Below are 14,307 nucleotides of genomic sequence, written 5' to 3' on the forward strand. Positions count from 1 at the left end.
GAACCGATTCCCTGTACACTATTAATGATACTCTGTAATGCTTGCATAGCAGTTCTCAGAGAGGCTCCACCCACTAGCCTATGGAAACAGATGCAGAGACCCACAGCCAAACATTAGACAGAGCTTGGGGAGTCCTGTTGAAGAGTTGATGAAGGACTGAGGGACCCAAAGGGACTAGGGACTCTATAAGAAGACCAACAAAGTCAACTAACCTGGCTTCCAGAAACTGAACCACCAACCAAAGAACAAACATGGGCTGGACCTACTCCCCCAACTCATCCTTGCAGATATATAGCAGACGTGCAGCTTGGTCTTCATGCCAGTCCCCCGACAACTGGAGCAGGGGCTGTCCCTGAATCTGTTGCCTGCCTGTGGATACTGCTCCTTTAACTGGGCTGTCTTGTCTGGCCTTAGTGGGAGAGGATGTGCCAAGTCCTGTAGCAATTTGATATGCCAGGGTGGAGTGATACCCAGAGAGACCTCCCCCTCCTCAGAAGAAAAGGGGAGGAGCATGGGGAGAATAGGCTGTGTGAGGCAGGGACAGGAATGAGAGAGCCAGGTGGGAAGCTACAATTGGGATGTAAAGTCAATAAATGAATGAATTAGTGTGGGGGGGCATATTTAAGAGCTCACAGATATATTTTTCAACCTGGCAAGAGACCTACTACTTGTACCAGTCACTGAAAAAAGAAGACTATTATTCCAAGTGCCAATTCTAACCAATCCAATAGGTAAATAGTCTGAGCTAATATTTATAGGCGGTTAAATGGTGCAATGCTTGATAAACACTCCTGTGTGGCTGTGCTAAAGTAAAGGGCACTGCTGGCTAACAAGACAGCTGAGGAAGTTAACTTTAGATCCGATGGAAGAGAGCATTTTCAGGGTCACAGAAACCATTCTGCCACAAGTGATATCTGCTTCAGAAAGAGGGATGGTTATTAAAATAACAGTAACCCACCCAAGATACGTTAAAAGCATCCGGCAATCAATTTCAAGATAAGTAACATTGCCCGAAGTTAAGTACAACAAGATAACTGAAAATTAGGGTTCTACTTTATCATTGGACACGAACAGCCTGGGGGAAGGGACTGCATAGAACACAAACTCCACCCGACCATCTGATCAAAGCCTAGCAATTAACTTCCCATTGTGAGAAGCAAAACTAGTCTAAAGAGGACTTTAAAAAAGGATTAATGGTCCAGGGAATGATGAAGTTTGTTAGATTCTATCTCAGCTCTCTCGAAAAAGTTCAGATCCTTTAAGAAAATGTAAAACTCTTTGTCAGAAACAGGGAAAATCTATATGCTAATTATATTTCCATTTTGGCTACAGCCAAAGGGAGCAGTGATGGCAGCACAAATCTGATTTGGGGGCCATGGGGCTGACACTGAATAGAAATGATAAAAAGAATCTAAACCGGCCAGCTCTGCTGAATAACAGCCGAGAGAGATGTGCTTGTCATTGGGAAATGTCCACAGAGTAAACAGCAGCCAGAGTCATTACTGAATTGAATGGAGGAAATAAATTGGGGTGAAATTAAGGACAGAGAAATGTGAACTAAATATCTGTGATGAGAAGAACAGCCAGTTGGTGAGACATCTCCCCCAGGGTAATTATGAGACATCTTCTCAGGGGCTTTGAAAGGTCGCATTTCACCATGTCCTCAATAAGCATTTTTTTCATCCTGTGGATTAGAAATGCCTTTTTGCAAGAATAGGAGCTAGTGTGTGTGTGTGTGTGTGTGTGTGTATACATGTGTGGTATATGGCATATATATTTAAATATATATATATTTGTGTGTCTGTGTGTATACATATATGTGGCATATGTATGTTTATATATATGCACACACATATGTGTGTGTGTGCTTGTGTACACACATATGGTATATGGCATATACATATTTGTGTGTCTGTGTGTCTGTGTGTATACATATATGTGGTATATGTGTGTTTATATATATGCACACACACACACACGTGTGTGTGTGTATGTGTGTGTGTGTGTTCAAAGATTCCTCTCTGAGAATGATGAATGTAGGTGGGAAGTCTGTTTGAAAGAAAATAAATAAGTGAGAACCACAAGAAAGAGACAGGCAAGCAGAGAAGGGATAGAAAACACACCCTGTCTAGAGTCTTGACAGAAAGAACCATAGCCCCTCCAGCAGCCACAACAATAGCTCTGTGTTGAGACAAAATAGCACAGACATCTGCCTAACCCATCAGCCCAACTGGGTTTCTCTAAGCAGCAGCCTCCCAGTTGGTGACATGTGTGTTCTTTATGTCCTTAAGCAGTTACATCATTCTCTAGAAATCTGTTGTGATCTTCTGTACGTTTGACTAACTACTTAGGGTACTAGGAGCTGAGACTATAGGCTCAGCATCAAACAGATCTGAGCTCACACAAGACTATTAGCCCATTAACATACCATTCCGGGACCCCAGTTTTCAGTGGAAGGTGGAGTGATGATTCAAACGATCAGCTCTCCGTGCTCAAGGTTGAAAACCATCACAATGGAAAATGTAAACACAAAAGATTGCCGTGTTGGATAGCTGTTAAGGAATTCAGAGAAATAGCACTGGACTCAAGTGAGATGGTGTGGAGGAGTTAAAGAAGGTGACTTACATCAAGACTTGGGCAAGATGAGACCTGAATGAATGGCTGCCATCACTGTCATTGGGTCATAAACTAGACCCTTTGCTACAGTACAGTGGAAGCTGCAAGTCTCTACAGCGTCTCTGCATCTTTGTACTTCCGTAAAATTCTGAGTCCCCACTGAGAGTACCTGCTCAGCCAAGCCTTGGTTACATTGTGTGCAGTGGCTCTTATGGTGGGGAGTGAGGGTGTATTTGATCTTTGTCTTAGTTAAGGTTTCTATTGCTGTGAAGACACTCCTGTCTTTTAAAGGAAAACACTTAATTGAGGATGGTTTACAGTTCAGAGGTTTAGTTCATTATCATCATGGGAGGAAGCCTGGTAGTGTGTGGGCAGACATGGTGCTGGAGAGGCCTCTGAGCTACATCAGCATGAGCAGGCAGCAGAAAGAGACTGTGAGCCACTAGCCTGGCCTGAGCATTTGAGACCTCAAAGACCATCTATTAGTGACACACGTTCTCCAACAAAACCACAGCAATTCCAACAAAGCCATCTCCCAACAGTGACAGTCCCTATGAGCCTCTGGGCCTATTTTTATTCAAACCACCACAGTCTCATCTTCTTTAACAGAAGGCAGGGCTCAGCCTCAATAGAGGTTCACACCATGGGTGAGTTCCTCCAGGTTAAGAACTGGCTACTTCAATTCCTTTCCTGGCCTACCTTCTTCCTTTAAGTAGACTTGTTGAAATCACTCCCTCCTAACAAAATGCAGATATTTCCCACACTCAAAGTACACATGAATCTTCTCCTGAAATGAAGATATCAGTTCTTGCACCAACTCTGTTCCACACTCTAAGAAGCGTGGCCATCACATCTCAATATCCAGCAGACAATGGACAAAATTGCAATACTATCAACTTGGCCTCTACAGTGTTGAAGAGATAGAAGAATGAGAAAGGATATTAACAAACATTCACATGCCTTTCTAACCAAAGCCATTACATTCTAAGGTGGGTCAGTGAGATGTCAGGGAGCAGTTGTGTACAAATGCCATGGCACAGAAGGCGGCAGGGACAAAGGAAATCCTTGGTCATTTTATCTCCATTGGGTCACTAGGCCACAGCTAAGATTTTCTTCCAATAGACTTTATTTTTAGTGAGATCACCTCTATCATCATAGGTCTGAATCCTTGGAAACCCTATCTATGTGGAATTACAGTGGCCTTATTTACTTATTTTCCTTGTTGCTATGAATGAATAACTGAAAGGGGTGACTTAAGGTGGAAAAGCTTTGTTTTGGCTTACCCTTTAAGAAGGTATATAGTCCGTCATGCTGGAGAGCCCATGGCAGCATGAATGTGGGACAGCAGACCACCTTACATTTACAGTCAGGGAGCAGAGAGAAACAGGATATAGGGGCAGGAAGTCAAATGGTGAGGCCTGACCCTATTGACTCACTTCCAGTAGCAAGGCTTCTTAAAGGTTTCACAAATTCCCAGTGCCATGAGCTAAGGACCAGTTATTCAAACACGTGAAACCAGGGGAGAATTTTACATTCAAACACAGCATGTTGTATTCAGTATCCTCTCTGGGTACAATAGAAGGAGAAGGTACTGCAAACCATTCCAGGATGACATGATAGCAGTTTGTTGGCTTATCCTTTGTTTTGTTCAATTTCAGGGACTGAAGCCAGGATCTCATGAACATTGTGCAACCACTCTAACCTTGAGCAGAATCCCAACATTCCACTGTCATATTTCTACTCAAGATGAATGACACAGAAAACAACAGCATCTTCTATTACAACAACATGAAAAGACCAAAGTGGACAGATGATAGCCTCATTTTCCAACTCATTGTTTTTGTTTTTCTTTGAGCAGATGTATTCATCCCTTGAGTGCTTAGGGTCCTCACCAATAGCAACTAGGATAAGAATAGAACCGAAACATTTTAATTGGCCATTAGGTATAATTAGTTCTATTCCTTGATTCCAGAGAATCCAAGGCCAGTGTTAAACATATAGACCTGCACCTTACTAGATGTTATGTTGCGTCTGACTGACACAATAAATCTTCAATATTTCTGTCAATATAACTAGCTGATTCTGCATGAAGGGATCTGTCTTAGCCAGGGTTTGTCTTCCTACACAAACATCATGTCCAAGAAGCAAGTTGGGGAGGAAGGGTTTATCCAGCTTACACTTCCACATTGCTGTTCATCACCAAAGGAAGTCAGGCCTGGAACTCAAGCAGGTCAGGAAACAGGAGCTGATGCAGAGGCCATGGAGGGATGTTTCTTACTGGCTTGCTTCCCCTGGTTTGCTCAGCTTGCTGTCTTATAGAACCCAAGACCACCAGCCCAGGGACAGCACCACCCACAATGGGCTGGGTCCTCCACCCTTGATCACTGGTTGAGAAAATGCCTTACAGCTGGGTCTCATGAAGGCATTTCCACAATTGAGGCTCCTTTTCTGTGATAACTCCAGCTTGTGTCAAGTTGACACACAAAACCAGCCCGTACAGGATCTCATGAAGATAATCAAACATCTGAGAATGTTTGATTTTTTGAAAATTGCCTTTCTTAGTTTACTACAAAGGAGCCATTGGTCAGACGGAATGTCAGGTGGAATTTGTGTATGTGGCCTCCAGGAAACCCTTGATTCCTCAGGAAAGCAGTCATCCATGATGATCCCTACTTCAGGCCACTGCCCACACTTCTGAGGTAGCCGTAGCCGCTTCCCAGTGTTTTCCCTTCGGAACTCCTCGTCTCTCACTCAAGGCCCAGTTGAAAGCTTGCTGCATTCTACTTCTGCCTCACACAAGGTTCAGAGAGCCAATGAGGCTCCTACCATATTCCCCTCAGGAAACTGCTCCGAAAGAGGTCCCACAATTTCCCATTGTAAATAGGATTTACAAAGTCCTAGGCAACAGGATATGGTAGTTCATGCTCAGAATGGAAGATCCAACGTTCAAAGCCGCCTTTGGCTACAAAGTCAGTTTGAAGCAAATTTATGTTGTCTGAGACCTTGTCTAAAAAGAAAGAAACAAACCAAAAGCCATCTGTACACGGCAGTAGTAAGGGTCAAGGGGAATAAGGGATGGTGGGAAACACAAAAACCTCAGTCTGACATAAAATAAAAACCTCAGTGCAGGTCATTATTGGTAACATAGCATATTTTTTAAATAAGAGTCAACGTGTTCAGGTAAAGAAATGCAATCAAATACAGTTCTCTGGCATAAGAAATGAATAAGCATGTAGTTAATACATCAATGGAAATATGTTTACCCTGTTACCATTAAATTTACAAAATTCAAACCTAATTTATGAACATATACATACACATTTTCCAATGAATCACCAGAGGAAAAAACCACAGGTCTGTGATATCAAATAAAATGAAAGCTGCTAGGTATGGTATTTGTTACCATAATACTTACATAACATATTTCTATAGTCATACCGGGATACTTCAGTCTGGTAATTTGTTTGGTTTGGTTTGTTTGACATCATGTCTCACTGGCCTCCCAATTCTCTTACCTCTACATCCAGAGTGTTGGACATAAGGTGTACCACTATGTCTGACGTAACTTAAAGTTAATCCCAGAAAAGCCACACTTCTACTCCACTTGCACACTCACCATCATCCTATCTATTTTTTTAATTTTCATTTTATTAAGCGTGTGTGTGTGTGTGTGTGTGTGTGTGTGTGTGTGTGTGTTACATGTGTATGGAAGCAGGCACACAGGAGGCAAGATATGCATGTGGAAGTCAGACGTCAATCTGGGGCAGTCAGTCCTCTTCTTCTGTTGAGAATTCTGGAGATCAATTTCCGACTGTCAAGCACATCTCAGTGGCCCAAGGTTTTATACTTTAATCTCATGGTTTTACTGCTTTTTATTGTGTGTATCATGTTTACTCTTCTCCTCCTAAAACCCAAGCACTTGCTCCTCTATCGCCATCCCCCAAATCACACAAGCTCTCCTCCCTCTTCGTCCTTTTCCCCTCTGTTACTTTCAAATCATTGGTTTTAGAGTTAAGAAACTCCCTTCTGCTTGATTAATTCTGTTTGTGCTCTTTATTTTATCTCCCACTTCATCAATTGTATTTTCCAGATCCAGAATTTCTATAAATATATTAATATTTTATATGGAAAATAAATATTTTAAATCTCTCAGTCTGGTTGTCTATTTCTGGTTTTACTGAATAAGTTCTCTATTTTTTTTAAGAAAAGGTTTGTGGGTCTTATAATTCTTCATTGGGTAGTTCATGTTTCCACTTATATGTGATATTTATTAATTGTGATATTTCTTTTTTCTTAGTCTTCTAAAACACAGGGGCTTCCAGTGCTGGCCTGGGTGGTGGAGCTAAAGAAATGGGCCTAGCACAGAGAAGGCCCTGATTTTGAAGTTCAAGGTACTGACCAGGTACTCGAGTAAGCTTGAAACCTAGGATTTGTGAACCTCCATGACTTTGAGGTAGTCTGGAACCCAGAAAGGGCTTAGAGCTTGGGGTCCAAGGGTTGTCTTGTCACTTGAAAGGCCTGGAGCCTGCGTCCACCGAAGTTAGCCTAGAGACTGGGTCTATTAATAGTACTGCCTGAAGACTAGGCTTATAGGGACTAGACTTGTGCAGAGGTGACCCTGGTACCTGGGAGCATTCAAGTCTACCTAGAGGAGACAGAAATTGAGTTTATACAGACTAAACTGTGATGAGGTAAACATAGGCCTGCTCTGAATACCATTAGTATAGACCTAGTGACTGAGTCCAACAGGCAGGCCTAGAACCCTGAGACTGTGACTTAAGAGTTTCAGTCATGGGTACTGCCCTAGTATCTGGGACTAAAGAGGTCTTCCCAATGCAGGATATATATTTATTTGTATACATATGGTATGTGTATGCATACACTCATACATTTGCATTAGATGTGGGCACACACATGTCATGGCATGCAAGTGGAAGTCAGAGAACCATTTCACACTTTTCTATCTAGTTTGAGACAGGGTCTCTTTGTTGTTTCCCATGGGGTACATAAGGCTAGCTGGACCATGAGCTTCTGAGAGTTCTCCTATCTCAGTCGCCTGTCTGGTCTTGGGAGCACTAGAATTACAGTCAGAAACAACCAGCCTTTCATGTGCTCTGGGGATTTGAACTCAGTTCCTCGTGTTATATGGTGAGCACTCTATGCAATGATCTCTCCCCACCATCCAGGGCTGGGTTTTATTGGGACAGGTCTGGTGTTGGTGTCAGATTGGGGTCAGCAACAAACTTCAGTACTTACACAAACACACACACACATACACACACAGACCAGAGCATCTTGATCCATGCTCTGATGCCTGGGTTTAGATTTATAAAGCTTCACTTCTTAGCATCTTCAATGTGCCTTTTTTTGGTTGGTTGGTTATTTTGTTTGTTTGGTTTTTGTTTTTGTTGTTGTTTGGTTTGGTTTGTTTTCGCTACCCTCACATACTTTTAATTACACACCTGATGGAATTTGCTCATTAAGAAGTCCTTCCATTGGTGGACAGCTGGTTACATCATGTGAGTGACATTGTTGAAGACTTGTATTCTACCTTGCTGATATCCAGCTTTAAGCATCCATGCAAAAAGAGTTTCTGCATAGAACTCTCCTGTAGAAAATCCCATGAAACTAAGTCTAATAGGCTACCAGGACTCTATTTCTTCCCACGAATCTTTAGCCTGAACATACTTTCAACTATAACCAATGACCCTGGGGAAGGAAGTCATAAGCAGGGGTCACAGAAATGAGCCATGTTGAAGTCTCTTAAGTAAGGGCTCCACACCATGACAATGTCCTCCTGCTGCCTAAAGTTCTAGATTTTCTCCACCAGACCATCTTTTTCTAACACTGATGTAATCACGAGGCAAAGAAATGAGCACAGTAGACATCTGGAGAAACTCAGAAACCTGAGGTGAGAGACTGTTTCTTACACCCCCTCCTACGTGAAGCACTCTTCTAGAGCGAAGTTTTAGAGTGTCTTCTGTAGCAAAAGCATTTCTTGATCACAATTTGCCCTTCAACATTTTAAAAATAACCGAATAGTTAATTAATTCTCCAGAGAGAAGGAAAATATTCAGCTTCTGAATTGATTAATGAGCACAGACTTTACAGCTTTTCTATAACTCTAACCTCATTAAAATCAAGTGAAATGCCCCTCAAACGCCTATGGCTACACAACCTAAAAGATATTTGAAGGTTAGAGTTGAGTGTTAAGCATATGTACAAGACCAGGAACAACTGAAGAGCCTCCATCCTGATTTCAAAGCTGGCCTGTCCCTGAATTGGAAGATGAGACTAATAATAGCCTGTAATTCTGTGAGACTATAAGCATCTCTATAGTTCACAGTAAAATTTTTATAAAAAAAACTATATGTTGGTATTTTAATAGAGACTTAATTTCACGTGATAAATTAAAATTTCCACAGTAAAAAAAATAATTACATACCCATCCCTACCTAAACAAACAATTGATAAAGCCAGGATGTTGGCTAAGCTATTGAGCAAGACAAGGGTGGTACCTGTAAAGCAGGATGATAACACATGGAATATTTCACAATAGCACTGAGGACAATCTATGTATTACAAAGCAGTAAAATGACTGCTAATCGATTATGTTTTGCCCTTGCTACAAGAAGGTGGCAAAGAAGCTCAGCTCTGAGACAGCCTCGTGATGCTGGAATGGATTAGTAAAATGGGAGTAGGAAGCTCATCATGATGGTTCTACCTCAGGAGGCAGAGGCAAGCAGTTCTCCATGAGTTCCAGGCCAGCCTGATCTACATAATGAGTAAGGGTACCTAGGAAAACCTGGTCTCACAACAGCAGCAAAGTAGCTGAGTAGTAAAATCAGGAAGGGAGCCTTCACTTCCCACACACCAATCAGAACAGGAGTAGAGAAGAGAGTGACAGGTTACCCAGAACAAGGACATTAGCAAGTTGGTGACACCCTTTGGAACGTTCATCTTCTGAGTGCCTGCCTCACCCGAGGGGATGCTGGAGCCTCACCAGCATCACTCAGTCACTCCGGGAAGGCAGAACACGATCCGAGATAGGGGTCCCAGACTGTGTTGCCAGCATGAGAAACAGCAGGAATGGTTGCTGTGGTTCTAAATCTCCTGTTTACCCAGATGCTGCCCACTCTTCCCCTGCGTGCCACACAGGAAGGGGATGGTGGAGCCCTGGATGAGGCAGGATCCGGTTTGGTTCCGAGTGAGTGCCGAAAGTATGGAGGGAGGGAAGAGAGACCTTCTCCGGGTTTAGGACTGCTCTTTACAGCATCAGCCTCCCCAGCAAAGCAATCCTTGATGAAGCAGATGGGCCTTGCTTGTTCAAACTACTTTGGTGTTATGGTGAATGTGAATGCCTATGTTTTACTCAAGGTGAACCAGGTATAAAGTATCTTTTACAGGAAGGGATGCCCAGGAAGGCAAGCTCATTGTATAAACACTTGGGGCCTCTCTAGATACCTCATTAGCATGGAGAACTCTAGGTTTTTATGCTATGTGACTGGTTGTCATGGCCCTCTCAAAGGGGTGTTGAGGTTACGTGTTCCAAGATCCTGGCCAGGAACTGGTTCTAACACTTGCCATTCTCAATTATGAGAATGTCTGGAAGTTTTGGAACCTGCTTCAACCTTTCCAGGTCTCCTGTTGGTGGCATGGTCCACTTGCCCCACAGGTGTTCACTTCTTACAAGTACAGTGTTATTGTTAGGAACCAGGTGATGCTAATGGGGCCTGCAGTCAGCAGAGCACACAGTCACCCAAAATAGGTCCTCCCAAGGATCCCGTTTGCTAATCATAAGCCATTTTGAGCATCTGATGTGTCTAGGTGTGCTGCAGAGGAGTACCTACCTTGGCAGATCAGAGCCGAGGAATGCCACGCAGAGATCACATCACAGAGCAGATCTCACCTGAGAGATTAATTGGGGGAGGGAGGGGACAAAAGTCGGCACCGTGTGAGAGACAAGAGAGTAAGAGACAGAGAGAGACAGAACAGGCCATGACAGCAGGAACTTTTTAAAAAAGGGTTATTATAGCACATGTGCACAGGGAGAATAGGTGACTAGTGACCAGTGGAAATGTGTTGCATTTTGCAGTGGCTTATGAAGTGACTGCAGGCGCTGACTGGATAAAAATGTGTTGGGGGCAGCCCCTGGTTCTAACCTACCTAAATATTGGGTAAAAGCTTCTTTCAAGATAAATTGTCATGTAAATGCTTAAACACGAAGCCCTGTGATTTGAATACAGATTAAGGCTGAGAAAAGGCTCTCAAAGGCTAAGAGCTGATGGCTCTAGGGAGGTGACAGGTTCAAGAGGGCTCTAACTGCATAGGAGGGCTTACCCAGTGATGACTCTATAGCTGAATGGAGTATTAGGAAGTGGTACATGGCTGGAGGTACCAAGTTACTGAAGACATGTTTTTGAAAGACTTATCTTGTCCCTAGACTCTTTCGCTCTGTCATTTTGCCTTCCTGGTCCCCCTGCCAGCTGACCACTGACCAAAAGCTCTGAAACTATAAACCAGAATAATCCTGCCCCCATAGGTTGTCCTTCCTGGAGCTTTTTCATAGTGATGGAAAGTGGCTAGCACACTTAGACTCTAATCTACAGCGTTGGATTTACTTGTTCAAAACTAAAAATCACAAAATGCCTGTCACAGATAGTAGACTCTACAATGTCATTTAGGGATAAAGATGTCACATAGTATTATATATGCACATACCATATATAAAATTATATATATACATATATGCATGCCTGTGCGTGTGTGTGTGTGTGTGTGTGTGTGTGTGTGTGCATGGTGGTGGTGGTTGTGGCTGAGTGTGCTAGCAATCCTAGCATCTAGAAGGAGTTAGAAGCAGGAGAGTCAAGAATTCAATATTCTCTGTAACTACACAGTGAGTTTGAGGTCAGACTTGGCTACATATAACTCAATCTCAAAATGAAGTACACATGTGCAGTGGACCAGAGAGATGCATCCGTGATAAAGGACACTTGCTGCTCTCACAGAAAACCCACAACCGTCTGTAACTCCAGTTTAAGAGATCTGACACCCTCTTCTGGCTTCCAAGGACGTGAGGCACATACGTGGTACACATATACACATGCAGACAATCCACTCATTAACATAAATGCATAGATAAAATAAATCATTTTCAAATGCAACCCAATCCCTAGAATAATGAAGCAAGTTAATTAATCTTAAATCATGACTGCTCGTTCTTCTTCATTTCACAGTAACAACCCAAATTTATTCACACCTGAAATGTATCCATTTCGAATAGTTCCCAACCAAAGCAGGTCTCTCTTCTCCAGAAACTTCTCAGAGGAAAATGAAAACCAGTTTGGCCTGGCATCTCTCTGGGTCATCTTGGTTACAGGGTGGTACCAAGTAGAAGCCACAGTGGGTGGAGATTATACCAAAAGCCAGTCAGAAGACAAGGACGTGAGGGAGAAAATGAATCAGGACCCTGGACTAGTGAAAACAGTAAACAGGAGGGGTGGGGGGACCTCTTAAATTAGATGCCTAAGTTCTTACTGCAAAATAAGAAAAATAGCTGTGTCAAATGGAAAACTGTGTGTGTGTGTGTGTGTGTGTGTGTGTGTGTGTGTGTGTGTGTGTGTGTGTGTGTTTGTAGTTTGCTCCCCCTTGAGGAAAGAAGTCAGGCATTATGCGCAGAAGCAGCTGTTGAAGCACAATTTAAGACTAGCAGAGGTAAGTCTTCCACAATGAAGGTGCAGGCTAAACAGGGTAGTTACAAGGCTGGACTGGATGATGTGAAAACTCATGAAATTAATTGTCTGCTAGAATGCACTGAGAGGTATTACTGAGTTAATACACTGCAAAAATACCAACTCCTTTTGTTTACTCCCAAACTGCCACTTAGGAATTCAAGGTCAGCTTTAATTCTCAGTCTGCAGATGGAAGGGCGAGATTTTAGGCACCAGCCTGGAAATGCTTGTGCTCAGAAGTCCCGCTGTCATGCTTAAAGCAGCCCATTTTTTCAGCGGTGGCCAGCTGAGTCGGCATTTGTCACGCAGAGAGCAGAAACAGAGCAAGATCCACAGAAGGAACATTGAAGACACAAAACCAGGCCATGTGGCAATCAGCGGGCCCTGCTGTGCATCGGCAACAGCACCTGGGCAAAGTGAGTCATCGTACAGGAGGGCTGCTGGGGAGGGGTGAGTGTCAGAAAAATGGGGCGGGGTGGGGAGGCAGAAAAGGGCAGGTTTGCAAACGGTGACCAAAGCCGAAACCAGGCCATCCAGAGTACAAATGGTTTCTGAAAAGTACTCTGTGAAAAATGCCCACTCTGTGTGTATGCACTATGAGCTCATGTGTACACATACCATACATATATACATAGTCCCACACTCTCACTGTAAGTACCTCTGACACACAGAAAGGGAATTAAAGATGAAAGGCATGTTTTAAATCATTTCCATTTCGTTGCCACAGTGTCAATGAAATTATCTCTATTTTAGTAAGCACCCTCTTCTCCTTCTAGATGTTTTCCTAGCTTTCTTCAAATATTGGTTTAAAAAATTAAGTTTAATTCAGTGTTTCTGGAGAATTAGAATAGGTCCTTGAAGTTCCGGATCTGTGTTTCTAAGACTCACTGCACTGATAATGAGCAAACACTTTTCTGTTCATTCATTCAGTCATTCACACATCTTCTCCTTCAACTGGTGTCTATCAAGCACCCATGGTGAGCCAACACCGTCCTCCCATGAGTACAAAAGAGACCTGGTAGCTATGCCTCCAGCCCTCTTAAAATTGGCACTCTGGCAGACAGCTAGAAATTCATTAGACAAGTTTGTGATTTTCTAAATAAATATAGGAACTATCGTGCGAAGCTGCCAAGCACTACAGCGAGATCACAATAGAGAGATTAAGATAGTCCCCTGACAGACACGAACACCACAGCATGTGTGTGGAGGGCAGCGGACAACTCACAGGAATGTAGGAGCTGCTTCTCTCCTCCCACCATGTGGGGCCCTGGAATCAAACTCAGGCCTTCAGACTTAGCCGAAAGCCCCTTTATCCTCTGAGCCATCTCATCAGCCACCGCCGCCGCCATCTTCTTCTTCTTCTTCTTCTTCTTCTTCTTCTTCTTCTTCTTCTTCTTCTTCTTCTTCTTCTTCTTCTTCTTCTCCTTCTTCTTATTTTGGTATTCAAAACATATAACGTGGTAAGAGTATCAAGGCAAGAAGAGAAATGAAGCAAATACTACTACTTTCCCTTCATACCATAACAAATAAAAAATAAGGTTTCCCTCACTGTGTCTGGTTTTTTGTCTGCAGGTGAAATTTTCTTTCCACATCATTACGATTCCGGATGTCACTGCAAACCCCTGGCCCTTCTGAATTGCTGGAGAGCTGTTGTACACAGCAATCAATGGGACAGTGTTCTGGTTTTTATTGTCATCCCTAAGGGCCCAAACCACCAACCTTTGGTGATTACCAATACCCTGCTACCTCATTCAGGAGGCTGGAAAACAAACCTATATAAAAAGGCAAACAAGTGCAATCTCTAAGCAAAAAGAAAAAAAGGGCTTTAGGCAAGACGGTCTGGAGATATTAAATTTTCTCTTATGAGGAAGAGAATCTCAGGTCTTGCTATAACCTGCTTAAGAATTATGGATGATATACCCAGTCTTTTAACCCCCTATGTTTTCCACAAGAAGAAAGG

General features: G+C 42.9%; 1 protein-coding gene and 1 long non-coding RNA gene across 2 annotated transcripts in view; one reads left to right on the forward strand and one right to left on the reverse strand.

Annotated features, from left to right (window-relative positions):
- The window catches only part of Erich1 (glutamate-rich 1), a gene marked incomplete at its 5' end in the record, with an annotated part of 52,793,804 nt that overhangs the window by 7,896,796 nt on the left and 44,882,701 nt on the right, over positions 1–14,307 (forward strand).
- LOC134482370 (uncharacterized) overlaps positions 1–14,307 on the reverse strand; it is an 84,904-nt gene that overhangs the window by 22,613 nt on the left and 47,984 nt on the right. The window contains exon 4 of one of the 2 annotated variants that reach the window (XR_015639799.1): positions 10,467–10,525. This is a non-coding gene — a long non-coding RNA (uncharacterized LOC134482370). Of the gene's footprint in view, positions 1–3,731; positions 5,624–10,466; positions 10,526–14,307 lie in introns of those variants that run through there. The other variant, XR_015639804.1, reaches the window with a different exon arrangement.

Source organism: Rattus norvegicus, chromosome 16 (genome assembly GCF_021556685.1).
Source record: "Rattus norvegicus strain SHRSP/BbbUtx chromosome 16, alternate assembly SHRSP_T2T, whole genome shotgun sequence".
Lineage (NCBI taxonomy): Eukaryota > Metazoa > Chordata > Mammalia > Rodentia > Muridae > Rattus > Rattus norvegicus.